Raw genomic sequence first — 14,170 nt, forward strand, 5'->3', positions numbered from 1 at the left:
CGGGCAAACGAACGAGATTCATTACTCCGCAATGAGCTGGCGAGAATACAGCCGAATTCCTTCTCTAAGACCCTCTGATTTGCGATTTTAAGCTTCTGTTAAGATTCCGTTTCCTCTAGAAATCCGCTTAGAAAGTTCGAAATTTGATTCCGGTTCCATTTTATAGTATCCTAGGCATAATAATAGCTTTACATTCGCTATTTTCTTATTCTTATTTTTTTCTATTTTCTGGAAAAATTTAGAAATTTTTGTTGTCGTGAGCCAGTTCTGTGCGGAAGGGTATGACGCAGATAACTCCGGAGACGGTTAACTCATTAAAAACAATTATTTCGACTGTTTTAGCCATAATTTACGTAAACAGTCGCGATCCGAGGACTTCCCGGGCGGTCACCCACCCTAGCTCTGCCATCACGCCAGAACGCTTAACTTCATGGTTCTGATTGGGCGAGAGCAGTGCCGCGTTTTGTCCATCGCCGCCCGTTCCACACGTACTCGAGGGATATAAGAATAAACATCCCACTCAATGTCGGATGCGATCATACCAGCACTAATGCACTGGATCCCATCAGAACTCCGAAGTTAAGCGTGCTTGGGCGAGAGCAGTACTAGAATGGGTGACTCATTGGGAAGTCCTCGTGTTGCACCCCTTTTCGAGTTTTTCTATTTTTGATTAATTGATGACAGATGATTTTCCGTTCAAATCATCTGAATCTCGATCGGGACCAGATAAGAATGTGAAATCCACGTAGCTCGGGCACTGCCGGATTTGGACAAAATTGTAGCCTAATTTGATTATAAACGGGCAAACGAACGAGACTCATTACTCCGCAATGAGCTGGCGAGATTTTAGCCGAATTCCTTCTCTAAGACCCTCTAATTTGCGATTTTCCGCTTCTGTTAAGCTTCCGTTTCCACGAGAAATCAGCTTAGGAAGTTCGAAATTCGATTCTGGTTCCATTTTATCGTATCCCAGGCATAATAATACCTTTACATTCGTTATTTTCTTCTTCTTATTTTTTTTTCTATTTTCTGGGAACATTTATCGATTTTTGTTGTCGTGAGCCGGTTCTGTACGGAAGGGTATGACGCAGATTACTCCGGAGACGGTTAACTCATTAAAAACAATTATTTCGACTGTTTTATACATTAATTTACGTAAACGGTCGCGACACGAGGACTTCCGAGGGAGGTCACCCATCCTAGCTCTGCCATCGCGCCAGAACGCTTAACTTCATGGTTATGATTGGGCGAGACCAGTGCCGCGTGTTGTCCATCGCCGCCCGCTCCACACGTACTCGAGGGATATAAGAATAAACATACCACATAAAGTTGCGTGCGATCATACCAGCACTAATGCACCGGATCTCATCAGAACTCCGGAGTTAAGTGTGCTTGGGCGAGAGCAGTACTAGGACTGGGTGACCCCCTGGGATGTCTTCGTGATGCACCCCTTTTCGTGTTTTTCTATTTTTGATTACTTGTTGACAGACGATTTTTGGCTGAAGTTAAGCGTGCTTGGGCGAGAGCAGTACTAGGATGGGTGGCCCCCTAGAAACTCCTCGTGCTGCACCCCTTTTCGTGTTTTTCCATTTTTAATTACTTGTTGACAGACGAATTTCGGCTCAAATCATCTGAATCTCGATCCGGACAAGATAAAACATGTGAAATCAACGTAGCTCGGGCACTGCCGGATTTGGACAAAATTGTAGCCTAATTAGATTGTAAACGGGCAAACGAACAAGACTCATTACTCCGCAATGAGTTGGCGAGAGTTTAGCCGAATTATTTCTCTAAGACCCTCTAATTTGCAATTTTCCGCTTCTGTTAAGCTTCCGTTTCTACGAGAAATCCGCTTAGGAAGTTCGAAATTCGATTCTGGTTCCATTTTATCATATCCCAGGCATAATAATTGCTTTACATTCCTTGTTTTCTTCTTCTAATTTTTTTTTCTATTTTCTGGAAATATTTAGCGACTTTTGTTGTCGTGAGCCGGTTCTGTGCAAAAAGGGTATGATGCAGATTACTCTGGAGATGGTTAACTCATTAAAAACAATTTTTTCGATTGTTTTAGCCTTAATTTACGTAAACGGTCGCGACACGAGGACTGCTCAGGGAGGTCACCCATCCTAGCTCTGCCATCGCGCCAGAACGCTTAACTTCATGGTTCTGATTGGGCGAGAGCAGTGCCGCGTGTTCTCCATCGCCGCCAGCTCCACACGTACTCGAGGGATATAAGAATAAACATCCCACTCAATGTTCGGTGCGATCATACCAGCACTAATGCAACGGATCCCGTCAGAACTCCGAAGTTAAGCGTGCTTGGGCGAGACCAGTACTAGGATGGGTGACCCCCTGGGAAGTCCTCGTGTTGCACCCCTTTTCGTGTTTTTCTATTTTTGATTACTTGTAGACAGACGATTTTTGGCTCAAATCCTCTGAATCTCGATCGGGACCAGATAAAACATGTGAAATCAACGTAGCTCGGGCACTGCCGGATTTGGACAAATTTTTAGCCTAATTTGATTGTAAACGGGCAAACGAACGAGACTCATTACTCCGCAATGAGCAGGCGAGAGTTTAGCCGAATTCTTTCTCGAAGACCCTCTAATTTGCGATTTTCCGCTTCTGTTAAGCTTCCGTTTCCTCGAGAAATCCGCTTAGGAAGTTCGAAATTCGAGTCCGGTTCCATTTTATCGTATCCCAGGTATAATAATAGCTTTACATTCGCTATTTTCTTTTTCTTATTTTTTTTTATTTTCTGAGAACATTTAGCGATTTTTGTTGTCGTGAGCCGGTTCTGTGCAGAAGGGTATGACGCAGATTACTCCGAAGACGATTACTTGTTGACAGATGATTTTTGGCTAAAATCATCTGAATCTGGATCGGGACAAGATAAAACATGTGAAATCAACGTAGCTCGGGCAGTGCTGGATTTGGACAAAATTGTAGGCTAATTTGATTGTAAACGGGCAACCGAACGAGACTCATTACTCCGCAATGAGCTGGCGAGATTTAAGCCGAATTCTTTCTCTAAGACCCTCTAATTTGCGATTTTTCGCTTCTGTTAAGCTTCCGTTTTCTCGAGAAATCCGCTTAGGAAGTTCGAAATTCGATTCCAGATCCATTTTATCGTATCTCATGCATAAAAATAGCTTTACATTCGCTATTTTCTTCTTCTTATTTTTTTCTATTTTCTGGGAACATTTAGCGATTTTTGTTATCGTGAGCCAGTTCTATACGGAAGAGTATTACGCAAATTACTCCGGAGAGGGTTAACTTATTAAAAACAATTATTTCGACTGTTTTATCCATATTTTACGTAAACGGTCGCGACACGAGGACTGCCCAGGGAGGTCCACCCATCCTAGCTCTGCCATCGCGCCAGAAAGCTTAACTTCATGGTTCTGATTGGGCGAGAGCAGTGCCGCGTGTTGTTCCTCGCCGCCCGCTCCACACGTACTCGAAAGATATAAGAATAAACATCCCACTCAATGTCGGGTGCGATCATACCAGCACTAATGCACCTGATCCCATCAGAACTCCGAAGTTAAGCGTGCCTGGGCGAGAGCAGTACTAGGATGGGTGGCCCTCTGGAAAGTCCTTGTGTTGCACGCCTTTTCGTGTTTTTCTATTTTTGATTACTTGTTGACAGACGATTTTCAGCTCAAATCTTCTGAATCTCGATCTGGACCAGATAAGACATGTGAAATCAACGTATCTCGGGCACTGCCGGGTTTGGACAAAATTGTAGGCTAATTTGATTGTAAACGGGCAAACGAACGAGACTCATTACTCCGCAATGAGCTGGCGAGATTTTAGCAGAATTCCTTCTCTAAGACCCTCTAATTTGCGATTTTACGCTTCCTGTTAAGCTTCTGTTTCCTCGAGAAATCCGCTTAGGAAGTTCGAAATTCGATTCCTGTGCGGAAGGGTATGATGCAATTACTTCGGAGACGGTTAACTCATTAAAAACAATTATTTCGACTGTTTTAGCCATAATTATGTAAACGGTCGCGACACAAGAACTTCTCAGGTAGGTCACCCATCCTAGCACTGTCCATCGCTCCAGAACGCTTAACTTCATGATTCTGAATAGGCGAGAGCATTGCCGCGTGTTGTCCATCGCCGCTCGCTCCACACGTACTCGAGGGATATAAGAATAAACATCCCACTCAATGTCGGGTGCGATCATACCAGCACTAATGCACCGGATCCCATCAGAACTCCGAAGTTAAGCTTGCTTGGGCGAGAGCAGTACTAGGTTGGGTGACCCCCTGGGAAGTCCTTGTGTTACACCACTTTTCGTGTTTTTCTATTTTTGATTACTTGTTGACAGATGATTTTTGGCTAAAATCATCTGAATCTCGATCGAGACCAGATAAGACATGTGAATCAACGTAGCTCGGGCACTGCCGGATTTGGACAAAATTGTAGCCTAATTTTATTGTTAACGGGCAAGCGAACGAGACTCATTACTCTGCAATGAGCTGGCGAGATTTAAGCCGAATTCTTTCTCTAAGACCCTCTAATTTGCGATTTTCGCTTCAGTTAAGCTTGCGCTTCCTCAAGAAATCCGTTTAGGAAGTCCGAAATTCGATTCCGATTCTATTTTATCGTATCCCAAGCATAATAATAGCTTTACATTCGCTATTTTCTTCTTCTTATTTTTTTCTATTTTCTGGAACATTAAGCGATTTTTGTTGTCGTGAGCCGCTTCTGTGCGGAAGGGTATGACGCAGATTACTCCGGACACGGTTAACTCATTAAAAACAATTATTTCGACTGTTATATCCATATTTTACGTAAACGGTCGCGACACGAGGACTGCCCAGGGAGGTCACCCATCCTAGCTCTGCCATCGCGCCAGAAAGCTTAACTTCATGGTTCTGATTGGGCGAGAGCAGTGCCGCGTGTTGTTCCTCGCCGCCCGCTCCACACGTACTCGAAAGATATAAGAATAAACATCCCACTCAATGTCGGGTGCGATCATACCAGCACTAATGCACCTGATCCCATCAGAACTCCGAAGTTAAGCGTGCCTGGGCGAGAGCAGTACTAGGATGGGTGGCCCTCTGGAAAGTCCTCGTGTTGCACGCCTTTTCGTGTTTTTCTATTTTTGATTACTTGTTGACAGACGATTTTCAGCTCAAATCTTCTGAATCTCGATCTGGACCAGATAAGACATGTGAAATCAACGTATCTCGGGCACTGCCGGGTTTGGACAAAATTGTAGGCTAATTTGATTGTAAACGGGCAAACGAACGAGACTCATTACTCCGCAATGAGCTGGCGAGATTTTAGCAGAATTCCTTCTCTAAGACCCTCTAATTTGCGATTTTACGCTTCCGTTAAGCTTCTGTTTCCTCGAGAAATCCGCTTAGGAAGTTCGAAATTCGATTCCTGTGCGGAAGGGTATGATGAAATTACTTCGGAGACGGTTAACTCATTAAAAACAATTATTTCGACTGTTTTAGCCATAATTTATGTAAACGGTCGCGACACAAGAACTTCTCAGGTAGGTCACCCATCCTAGCACTGCCATCGCTCCAGAACGCTTAACTTCATGATTCTGAATAGGCGAGAGCATTGCCGCGTGTTGTCCATCGCCGCTCGCTCCACACGTACTCGAGGGATATAAGAATAAACATCCCACTCAATGTCGGGTGCGATCATACCAGCACTAATGCACCGGATCCCATCAGAACTCCGAAGTTAAGCTTGCTTGGGCGAGAGCAGTACTAGGTTGGGTGACCCCCTGGGAAGTCCTTGTGTTACACCACTTTTCGTGTTTTTCTATTTTTGATTACTTGTTGACAGATGATTTTTGGCTAAAATCATCTGAATCTGGATCGGGACAAGATAAAACATGTGAAATCAACGTAGCTCGGGCAGTGCTGGATTTGGACAAAATTGTAGGCTAATTTGATTGTAAACGGGCAACCGAACGAGACTCATTACTCCGCAATGAGGTGGCGAGATTTTAGCCGAATTCTTTCTCTAAGACCCTCTAATTTGCGATTTTTCGCTTCTGTTAAGCTTCCGTTTTCTCGAGAAATCCGCTTAGGAAGTTCGAAATTCGATTCCAGATCCATTTTATCGTATCTCATGCATAAAAATAGCTTTACATTCGCTATTTTCTTCTTCTTATTTTTTTCTATTTTCTGGGAACATTTAGCGATTTTTGTTATCGTGAGCCAGTTCTATACGGAAGAGTATGACGCAAATTACTCCGGAGAGGGTTAACTTATTAAAAACAATTATTTCGACTGTTTTATCCATATTTTACGTAAACGGTCGCGACACGAGGACTGCCCAGGGAGGTCCACCCATCCTAGCTCTGCCATCGCGCCAGAAAGCTTAACTTCATGGTTCTGATTGGGCGAGAGCAGTGCCGCGTGTTGTTCCTCGCCGCCCGCTCCACACGTACTCGAAAGATATAAGAATAAACATCCCACTCAATGTCGGGTGCGATCATACCAGCACTAATGCACCTGATCCCATCAGAACTCCGAAGTTAAGCGTGCCTGGGCGAGAGCAGTACTAGGATGGGTGGCCCTCTGGAAAGTCCTCGTGTTGCACGCCTTTTCGTGTTTTTCTATTTTTGATTACTTGTTGACAGACGATTTTCAGCTCAAATCTTCTGAATCTCGATCTGGACCAGATAAGACATGTGAAATCAACGTATCTCGGGCACTGCCGGGTTTGGACAAAATTGTAGGCTAATTTGATTGTAAACGGGCAAACGAACGAGACTCATTACTCCGCAATGAGCTGGCGAGATTTTAGCAGAATTCCTTCTCTAAGACCCTCTAATTTGCGATTTTACGCTTCCGTTAAGCTTCTGTTTCCTCGAGAAATCCGCTTAGGAAGTTCGAAATTCGATTCCGGTTCCATTTTATCGTATCCCAGGCATAATAATAGCTTTACATTTGCTATTTTATTCTTCTTATTTTTTTCCTTTTATTTTTGGAACATTTAGCGATTTTTGTTGTCGTGAACCGGTCCTTTGCTGTAGGGTATGACGCAGATTACTCCGGAGACGGTTAACTCATTAAAAACAATTAATGCACCGGATCCCATCAAAACTCCGAAGTTAAGCGTGCTTGGTCGAGAGCAGTACTAGGATGGGTGACCCCCTGGGAAGTCCTCGTGTTGCACCCCTTTTCGTGTTTTTCTATTTTTGATTACTTGTTGACAGACGATTTTCGGCTCAAATCATCTGAATCTCGATCGGGACAAGATAAGACATGAGAAATCAACGTAGCTCGGGTGCTGCCGGATTTGGACAATATTGTAGGCTAATTTGATTGCAAACGGGCTACGAACGAGACTCATTACTGCGCAATGAGGTGGAGAGATTTAGCCGAATTCTTTCTCTGAGACACTTTAATTTGCGATTTTCCACTTCTGTTAAGCTTCTGTTTTCTCGAGAAATCTGCTTAGGAAGTTCGAAATTCGATTCCGGTTCCATTTTATCGTATCCCAGGCATAATAACGGATTTACATTCGCTATTTTCTTCTTCTTATTTTTTTTCTATTTTCTAGAAAAATTTAGCAATTTTTGTTGTCATAAGCCGGTTCTGTGCGGAAAAGTTTGACGCAGATTACTCCGGAGACGGTTAACTCATTAAAAACAATTATTTCGACTGTTTTATCCATAATTTACGTAAACAGTCGCGACACGAGTACTGCCCAGGGAGGTCACCGATCCTAGCTCTGCCATAGCGCCAGAACGCTTAACTTCATGGTTCTGATTGGGCGAGAGCAGTGACGCGTGTTGTCCATCGCCGCCCGTTCCAAACGTACTCGAGGAATATAAGAATAAACATCCTACTCAATGTCGGGTGCGATCATACCAGCACTAATGCACCGGATTCCCATCAGAACTCCGTAGTTAAGCGTGCTTGGACGAGAGCTGTACTAGGATGGGTGACCCCCTGGAAGTCATTGTGTTGCACCCCTTTTCGTGTTTTTCTATTTTTGATTACTTGTTGAGAGACGATTTTCGGCTCAAATAATCTGAATCTCTATCGGGACTAAATAAGATATGTGAAATCAACGTAGCTCGGGCACTACTGGATTTGGACAAAATTGTAGGATAATTTGATTGTAAACGGGCAAACGAACAAGACTCATTACTTTGCAATGAGCTGGCGAGATTTTAGCCGAATTCCTTCTCTAAGACCCTCTAATTTGCGATTTTCCGCTTCTGTTAAGCTTCCGTTTCCTCGAGAAATCCGTTTAGGAAGTCCGAAATTCGATTCCGGTTCCATTTTATCGTATCCCAGGCATAATAACAGCTTTACATTCTCTATTTTCTTCTTCTTTTTTTTCTATTTTCTGGGAACATTTAGCGATTTTTGTTGTCGTGAGCCGGTTCTGTGCGGAAGGGTATGACGCAGATTACTTCAGAGACTGTTAACTCATTAAAAACAATTATTTCGATTGTTTTATCCATAATTTACGTAAACGATCGCGACACGAGGACTTTCGAGGGAGGTCACCCATCCTTGCTCTGCCATCGCGCCAGAACGCTTAACTTTATGGTTCTGTTTGGGCGAGAGCAGTGTCGCGTTTTGTCCATCGCCGCCCGCTCCACACGTACTCGAGGGATATAAGAATAAACAACCCACTCAATGTCGGGTGCGATCATACTAGCACTAATGCACCGGATCCCATCAGAACTCTGAAGTTAAGCGTGCTTGGTGAGAGCAGTACTAGGATGGCTGACCCCTAGGGAATTCCACGTGTTGCACCCCATTTCGTGTTTTTCTATTTTTGTTTACTTGTTGACAGACTGATTTTTGGCACAAATCATCTGAATCTCGATCGGGACCAGATAAGACATGAGAAATTAACGTAGCTCGGGCACTGCCGGATTTGGAGAAAATTGTAGGCTAATTTGATTGTAAACGGGCAAACGAACGAGACTCCTTACTCCGCAATGAGCTGGCAAGATTTTAGCCGACTTTCTTCTCTAATACCCTCTAATTTGCGAATTTACGCTTCTGTTAAGCTTCCGTTTCCTCGAGAAATCCGCCTAGGAAGTCCGAAATTCGATTCCGGTTCCATTTTATCGTATCCTAGGAATAATAACGGATTTACATTTGCTATTTTCTCCTTCTTATTTTTTTTCTATTTTCTGGGAACATTTATTGATTTTTGTTGTCATGAGCCGGTTCTGTGCGGAAGGGTATGACGCAGATTACTCCAGAGACAGAGACGGTTAACTAATTAAAAACAAGTATTTTGACTGTTTTATCCATAATTTACGTAAACGGTCGCGACACGAGGACTTCCCAGGGAGGTCACCCATCCTAGCTCTGCATTCGCCCCAGAACGCTTAACTTCATGGTTCTGATTGGGCGAGAGCAGTGCCGCGTGTTGTCCATCATCGCCCGTTCCACACGTACTCGAGGGATATAAGAATAAACATCCCACTCAATGTCGGTTGCGATCATACCAGCACTAATGCACCGGATCCATCAGAACTCCGAAGTTAAGCGTGCTTGGGCAAGAGCAGTACTAGGATGGGTGACCCCAGGAAGTCCTTGTGTTGCACCCCTTTTCGTGTTTTTCTATTTTTGATTGCTTGTTGACAGACGATTTTCGGCTCAAATCATCTGAATCTCGATCGAGACCAGATAAGACATGTGAAATCAACGTAGCTCGTGCACTGCCGGATTTGGACAAAATTGTAGGCTAATTTGATTGTAAACGGGCAAACGAACGAGACTCGTTACTCCGCAATGACCTGGCGAGAGTTTAGCCGAATTCGTTCTCTAAGACCCTCTAATTTTCGATTTTCCGCTTCTGCTAAGCTTCCGTTTCTTCAAGAAATCTGCTTAGGAAGTTCGAAATTCGATTTCGGTTCTATTTTATCGTATCCCAGGCATAATAATAGCTTTACATTCGCTATTTTCTTCTTCTTATTTTTTTTTCTATTTTTTTCTGGGAACATTTAGCGATTTTTGTTGTCGTGAGCCGGTTCTGTGCGGAAGTGTATGATGAAGATTACTCCGGAGACAGTTAACTCATTAAAAACAATTATTTCGACTGTTTTATCCATATTTTCGTAAACGGTCGCGACACGAGGACTGCCCAGGGTGGTCACCCATCCTAGCTCTGCCATCGCGCCAGAACGCTTAACTTCATGGTTCTTATTGGACGAGAGCAGTTCCGCGTGTTGTCCATCGCCTCCCGTTCCACATGTACTCGAGGGATATAAGAATAAACATCCCACTCAATGTCGGGTGCGATCATACCAGCACTAATGCACCGGATCTCATCAGAACTCTGAAGTTAAGCGTGCTTGGGTGAGAGCAGTACTAGGATGGCTGACCCCTAGGGAATTCCTCGTGTCGCACCCAATTTCGTGTTTTTCTATTTTTGATTATTTGTTGACAAACGATGTTTGGCTCAAATAATCTGAATCTCGATCGTGACTAGATAAGACATGTGAAATCAACGCAGCTCGGGCACTGCCGGATTTGGAGAAAATTGTAGGCTAATTTGATTGTAAATGGGCAAACGAACGAGACTTGTTACTCCGCAATGAGATGGCAAGATTTTAGCCGAATTCCTTCTCTAAGTCCCTCAAATTTGCGAGAGCAATATTAGGATTGGTGACCCCCTGAGAAGTCCTCGTGTTGCATCCCTTTTCGCGTTTTTCTAATTTTGATTACTTGTTGACAGACGATTTTCGGCTCAAATCATCTGAATCTCGAACGGATTAGATAAGACATGTGAAATCAACGTAGCTCGGGCACTACTGGATTCGGACAAAATTGTAGGCTAATTTGATTGTAAACGGGCAAAACGAACGAGACTCGTTACTCCGCAATGAGCTGGCGAGATTTTAGCCGAATTCCTTCTCTAAGACCCTCTAATTTGCGATTTTTCGTTTCTGTTAAGCTTACGTTTCCTCGAGAAATCCGCTTAGGATGTTCGAAATTCGATTCCGGTTCCATTTTATCGTATCCCAGGCATAAAATAGCTTTACATTCGCTATTTTCTTCTTCTTATTTTTTTTCTATTATCTGGGAAAATTTAGCGATTTTTGTTGTCGTGAGCCGGTTCTGTGCGGCAGGGTATGACGTAGATTACTCCGGATTCGGTTAACTCATTAAAAACAATTATTTCGACTGTTTTATCCATAATTTACGTAAACGGTAGCGACACGAGGACTTCCCAGGGAGGTCACCCATCCTAGCTCTGCCATCGCGCTAGAACGCTTAACTTCATGGTTCTCATTGGGCGAGAGCAGTGCCGCGTGTTGTCCATCGCAGCCCACTCCACACGTACTCGAGGGATATAAGAATATACATCCCACTCAATGTCGAGTGCGATCGTACCTGCACTAATGCACCGGATCCAATCAGAACTCCGAAGTTAAGCATACTTGGGCGAGACCAGTACTAGGATGGGTGACCCCCTGGAAGTCCTCGTGTTGCACCACTTTTCGTGTTTTTCTATTTTTGATTACTTGTTGATAGACAATTTTCGTCTCAAATCATCTGAATCTCGATCAGGACCAAATAAGACATGTGAAATCAACGTAGCTCGGGCACTGCCGGATTTGGACAAAATTGTAGGCTAATTTGATTGTATACGGGCAAACGAACGAGACTCATTACTCCGCAATAAGCTGGAGAGATTTTAGCCGAATTCCTTCTACAAGACCCTCTAATTTGCGATTTTCCGCTTATGTTAAGCTTATGTTTCCTCGAGAAATCCGCTTAGGAAGTTCGAAATTCAATTCCGGTTCCATTTTATCGTATACCAGGCATAAAAATAGCTTTACATTTGATATTTTCTTCTTCTTATGTTTTTATATTTTCTGGGAACATTTAGCGATTTTTGTTGTCGTGAGCCGGTTCTGTGCGGAAGGGTATGACGCAGATTACTACGGAGACGGTTAACTCATTAAAAACAATTATTTCGACTGTTTTATCCATAATTTACGTAAACGGTCGCGACACGAGGACTTCCCAGGGAGGTCACCCATCCTAGCTCTACCATCGCGCCAGAACGCTTAACTTCATGGTTCTTATTGGGCGAGAGCAGAGCCGCGTTTTGTCCATCGTCGCCCGCTCCACACGTACTCGAGGGATATAAGAATAAACATCCCACTCAATGTCGGATGCGATCATACCAGCACTAATGCAACGGATCCCATCAGAACTCTTAAGTTAAGTGTGCTTGGGCGAGAGCAGTACTAGGATGGGTGACCCCCTGGAAGTCCTCGTGTTGCACCCCTTTTCGTGTTTTTCTATTTTTGATTACTTGTTGACAGACGATTTTCAGCTCAAATCATCTGAATCTCGATCGGGACCAGATAAGACATGTGAAAACAACGTAGCCCGGGCACTGCCGGATTTGGACAAAATTGTAGCCTAATTTGATTTTAAACGGGCAAACGAACGAAAATCATTATTCCGCAATGAGCTGGCGAGATTTTAGCCGAATTCCTTCTCTAAGACCTTCTAATTTGCGATTTTCCGCTTCTGTTAAGCATCCGTTTCCTCGAGAAATCCGTTTAAGAAGACCGAAATTCGATTCCGATTCCATTTTATCGTATCACAGGCATAATAATAGCTTTACATTTGCTATTTTCTTCTTCTTATTTTTTTTTTCTATTTTCTGGGAACATTTAGCGATTTTTGTTGTCGTGAGCCGATTCTATGCAGAAGGGTATGACGTAGATTACTCCGGAGACTGTTAACTCAATAAAAACAATTATTTCGACTGTTTTATCCATAATTTACGTAAACGGTCGCTACACGAGGACTTCCCAGAGAGGTCACCCATCCTAGCTCTGCCACCACGCTAGAACGCTTAACTTCATGGTTCTGATTGGGCGAGAGCAGTGCTGCGTGTTGTCCATCGCCGCCCGCTCCACACGTACTCGAGGGATATAAGAATAAACATCCCACTCAATGTCGTGTGCGATCATACCTGCACTAATGCACATGATCCCATCAGAACTCCGAAGTTAAGTGTGCTTGGGCGAGAGCAGTACTAGGATGGGTGACCCCCTCGGAAGTCCTCGTGTTGCACGCCTTTTTCGTGTTTTTCTATTTTTGATTACTTGTTGACAGACGTTTTTTGGCTCAAATCATCTGAATCTCGATTGGGACCAGATAAGACATGTGAAATCAACGTAGCTCGGGCACTGCCGGATTTGGACCAAATTGTAGCCTAATTTGATTGTAAACGGGCAAACGAACAAGACTCATTACTCCGCAATGAGCTGGCGAGATTTTAGCCGAATTCATTCTCTAAGACCCTCTAATTTACGATTTTCAGCTTCTGTTAAGCTTCTGTTTCCTCAAGAAATCCATTTAAGAATTCCGAAATTCGATTCCGGTTCCATTTTATTGTATCTCAGGCATAATAATAGCTTTACATTCGCTTTTTTTTTCTTCTTATTTTTTTCTATTTTCTGGGAAAATTTAGCTATTTTTGTTGTCGTGAGCCGGTTCTGTGCGGAAGGGTATGACGCAGATTACTCAGGAGATGGTTAACTCATTAAAAACAATTATTTCGGCTGTTTTATCCATAATTTACGTAAACGGTCGCGACACGAGGACTTTCCAGGGTGGTCAACCATCCTATATCTGCCATCGCGCTAGAACGCTTAACTTCATGGTTCTGATTGGGCGAGAGCAGTGCCGCGTGTTGTCCATCGCCGCCTCCTCCACACGTACTCGAGGGATATAAGAATATACATCCCACTCAATGTCGGGTGCGATCATACCAGGACTAATGTGGGGACCCGGACGCTAATCATCTTCTTAATCATCTTTGGGATTTAATTATCAATTAAGATAATCAGGGTCTAAAAATTTTTCTTTTTTTAAAATGTAAGTGCGGAACGTAATGGAATTAACTAATATACATCTCAGTATAAAAGTACAATAATGTACAACAATTATTCAAACTAGTCTAAGGTTTAACTACTAAATTTCAAGTATTAAACCAAGTCTACATCCAAGACCGGAATCACCACTCTATTCTCGATCTCTCATCATCCTCTTGACCCTGATCCTGTCCCTCCTGTTGTCATGCACACATACAAACAAGACAACAGCCGGATACTCCGGTGAGAATAAATCCCAGTATAAATAATGTATACATGCAGTTAACTGAATTAACATAAAAGCATGAA

At 43.3% G+C, this 14,170-nt stretch overlaps 13 non-coding genes and 2 pseudogenes across 13 annotated transcripts; all 15 read left to right on the forward strand.

The window, feature by feature from the left end:
• Positions 1-528: 528 nt before the first annotated feature.
• Positions 529-647, forward strand: LOC142515474 (5S ribosomal RNA). The gene has a single exon (XR_012811319.1). It is a non-coding gene; the product is annotated as a 5S ribosomal RNA (ribosomal RNA).
• Positions 648-1,331: 684 nt separating this feature from the next.
• On the forward strand, positions 1,332-1,451 carry LOC142510927 (5S ribosomal RNA; annotated as a pseudogene).
• An 807-nt stretch (positions 1,452-2,258) lies between these two features.
• Positions 2,259-2,377, forward strand: LOC142514660 (5S ribosomal RNA). Its single transcript, XR_012810545.1, has one exon. It is a non-coding gene; the product is annotated as a 5S ribosomal RNA (ribosomal RNA).
• Positions 2,378-3,496: 1,119 nt separating this feature from the next.
• Positions 3,497-3,615, forward strand: LOC142506603 (5S ribosomal RNA). The gene has a single exon (XR_012804890.1). It is a non-coding gene; the product is annotated as a 5S ribosomal RNA (ribosomal RNA).
• Positions 3,616-4,180: 565 nt separating this feature from the next.
• LOC142516494 (5S ribosomal RNA) lies at positions 4,181-4,299 on the forward strand. The gene has a single exon (XR_012812286.1). It is a non-coding gene; the product is annotated as a 5S ribosomal RNA (ribosomal RNA).
• Positions 4,300-4,978: 679 nt separating this feature from the next.
• Positions 4,979-5,097, forward strand: LOC142517038 (5S ribosomal RNA). Its single transcript, XR_012812800.1, has one exon. It is a non-coding gene; the product is annotated as a 5S ribosomal RNA (ribosomal RNA).
• Positions 5,098-5,661: 564 nt separating this feature from the next.
• On the forward strand, positions 5,662-5,780 carry LOC142516495 (5S ribosomal RNA). Its single transcript, XR_012812287.1, has one exon. It is a non-coding gene; the product is annotated as a 5S ribosomal RNA (ribosomal RNA).
• Positions 5,781-6,463: 683 nt separating this feature from the next.
• LOC142517039 (5S ribosomal RNA) lies at positions 6,464-6,582 on the forward strand. Its single transcript, XR_012812801.1, has one exon. It is a non-coding gene; the product is annotated as a 5S ribosomal RNA (ribosomal RNA).
• Positions 6,583-7,842: 1,260 nt separating this feature from the next.
• Positions 7,843-7,961, forward strand: LOC142510215 (5S ribosomal RNA). The gene has a single exon (XR_012808340.1). It is a non-coding gene; the product is annotated as a 5S ribosomal RNA (ribosomal RNA).
• Positions 7,962-8,641: 680 nt separating this feature from the next.
• On the forward strand, positions 8,642-8,759 carry LOC142509046 (5S ribosomal RNA). The gene has a single exon (XR_012807236.1). It is a non-coding gene; the product is annotated as a 5S ribosomal RNA (ribosomal RNA).
• Positions 8,760-9,449: 690 nt separating this feature from the next.
• On the forward strand, positions 9,450-9,565 carry LOC142508559 (5S ribosomal RNA). Its single transcript, XR_012806766.1, has one exon. It is a non-coding gene; the product is annotated as a 5S ribosomal RNA (ribosomal RNA).
• A 686-nt stretch (positions 9,566-10,251) lies between these two features.
• On the forward strand, positions 10,252-10,370 carry LOC142516687 (5S ribosomal RNA). Its single transcript, XR_012812469.1, has one exon. It is a non-coding gene; the product is annotated as a 5S ribosomal RNA (ribosomal RNA).
• Positions 10,371-11,340: 970 nt separating this feature from the next.
• On the forward strand, positions 11,341-11,458 carry LOC142511352 (5S ribosomal RNA; annotated as a pseudogene).
• Positions 11,459-12,140: 682 nt separating this feature from the next.
• Positions 12,141-12,258, forward strand: LOC142508679 (5S ribosomal RNA). Its single transcript, XR_012806883.1, has one exon. It is a non-coding gene; the product is annotated as a 5S ribosomal RNA (ribosomal RNA).
• Positions 12,259-12,943: 685 nt separating this feature from the next.
• On the forward strand, positions 12,944-13,062 carry LOC142516720 (5S ribosomal RNA). Its single transcript, XR_012812500.1, has one exon. It is a non-coding gene; the product is annotated as a 5S ribosomal RNA (ribosomal RNA).
• The last annotated feature ends 1,108 nt before the right edge of the window (positions 13,063-14,170 follow it).

Source organism: Primulina tabacum, chromosome 10, assembly GCF_025594145.1.
Source record: "Primulina tabacum isolate GXHZ01 chromosome 10, ASM2559414v2, whole genome shotgun sequence".
Taxonomy (NCBI): domain Eukaryota; kingdom Viridiplantae; phylum Streptophyta; class Magnoliopsida; order Lamiales; family Gesneriaceae; genus Primulina; species Primulina tabacum.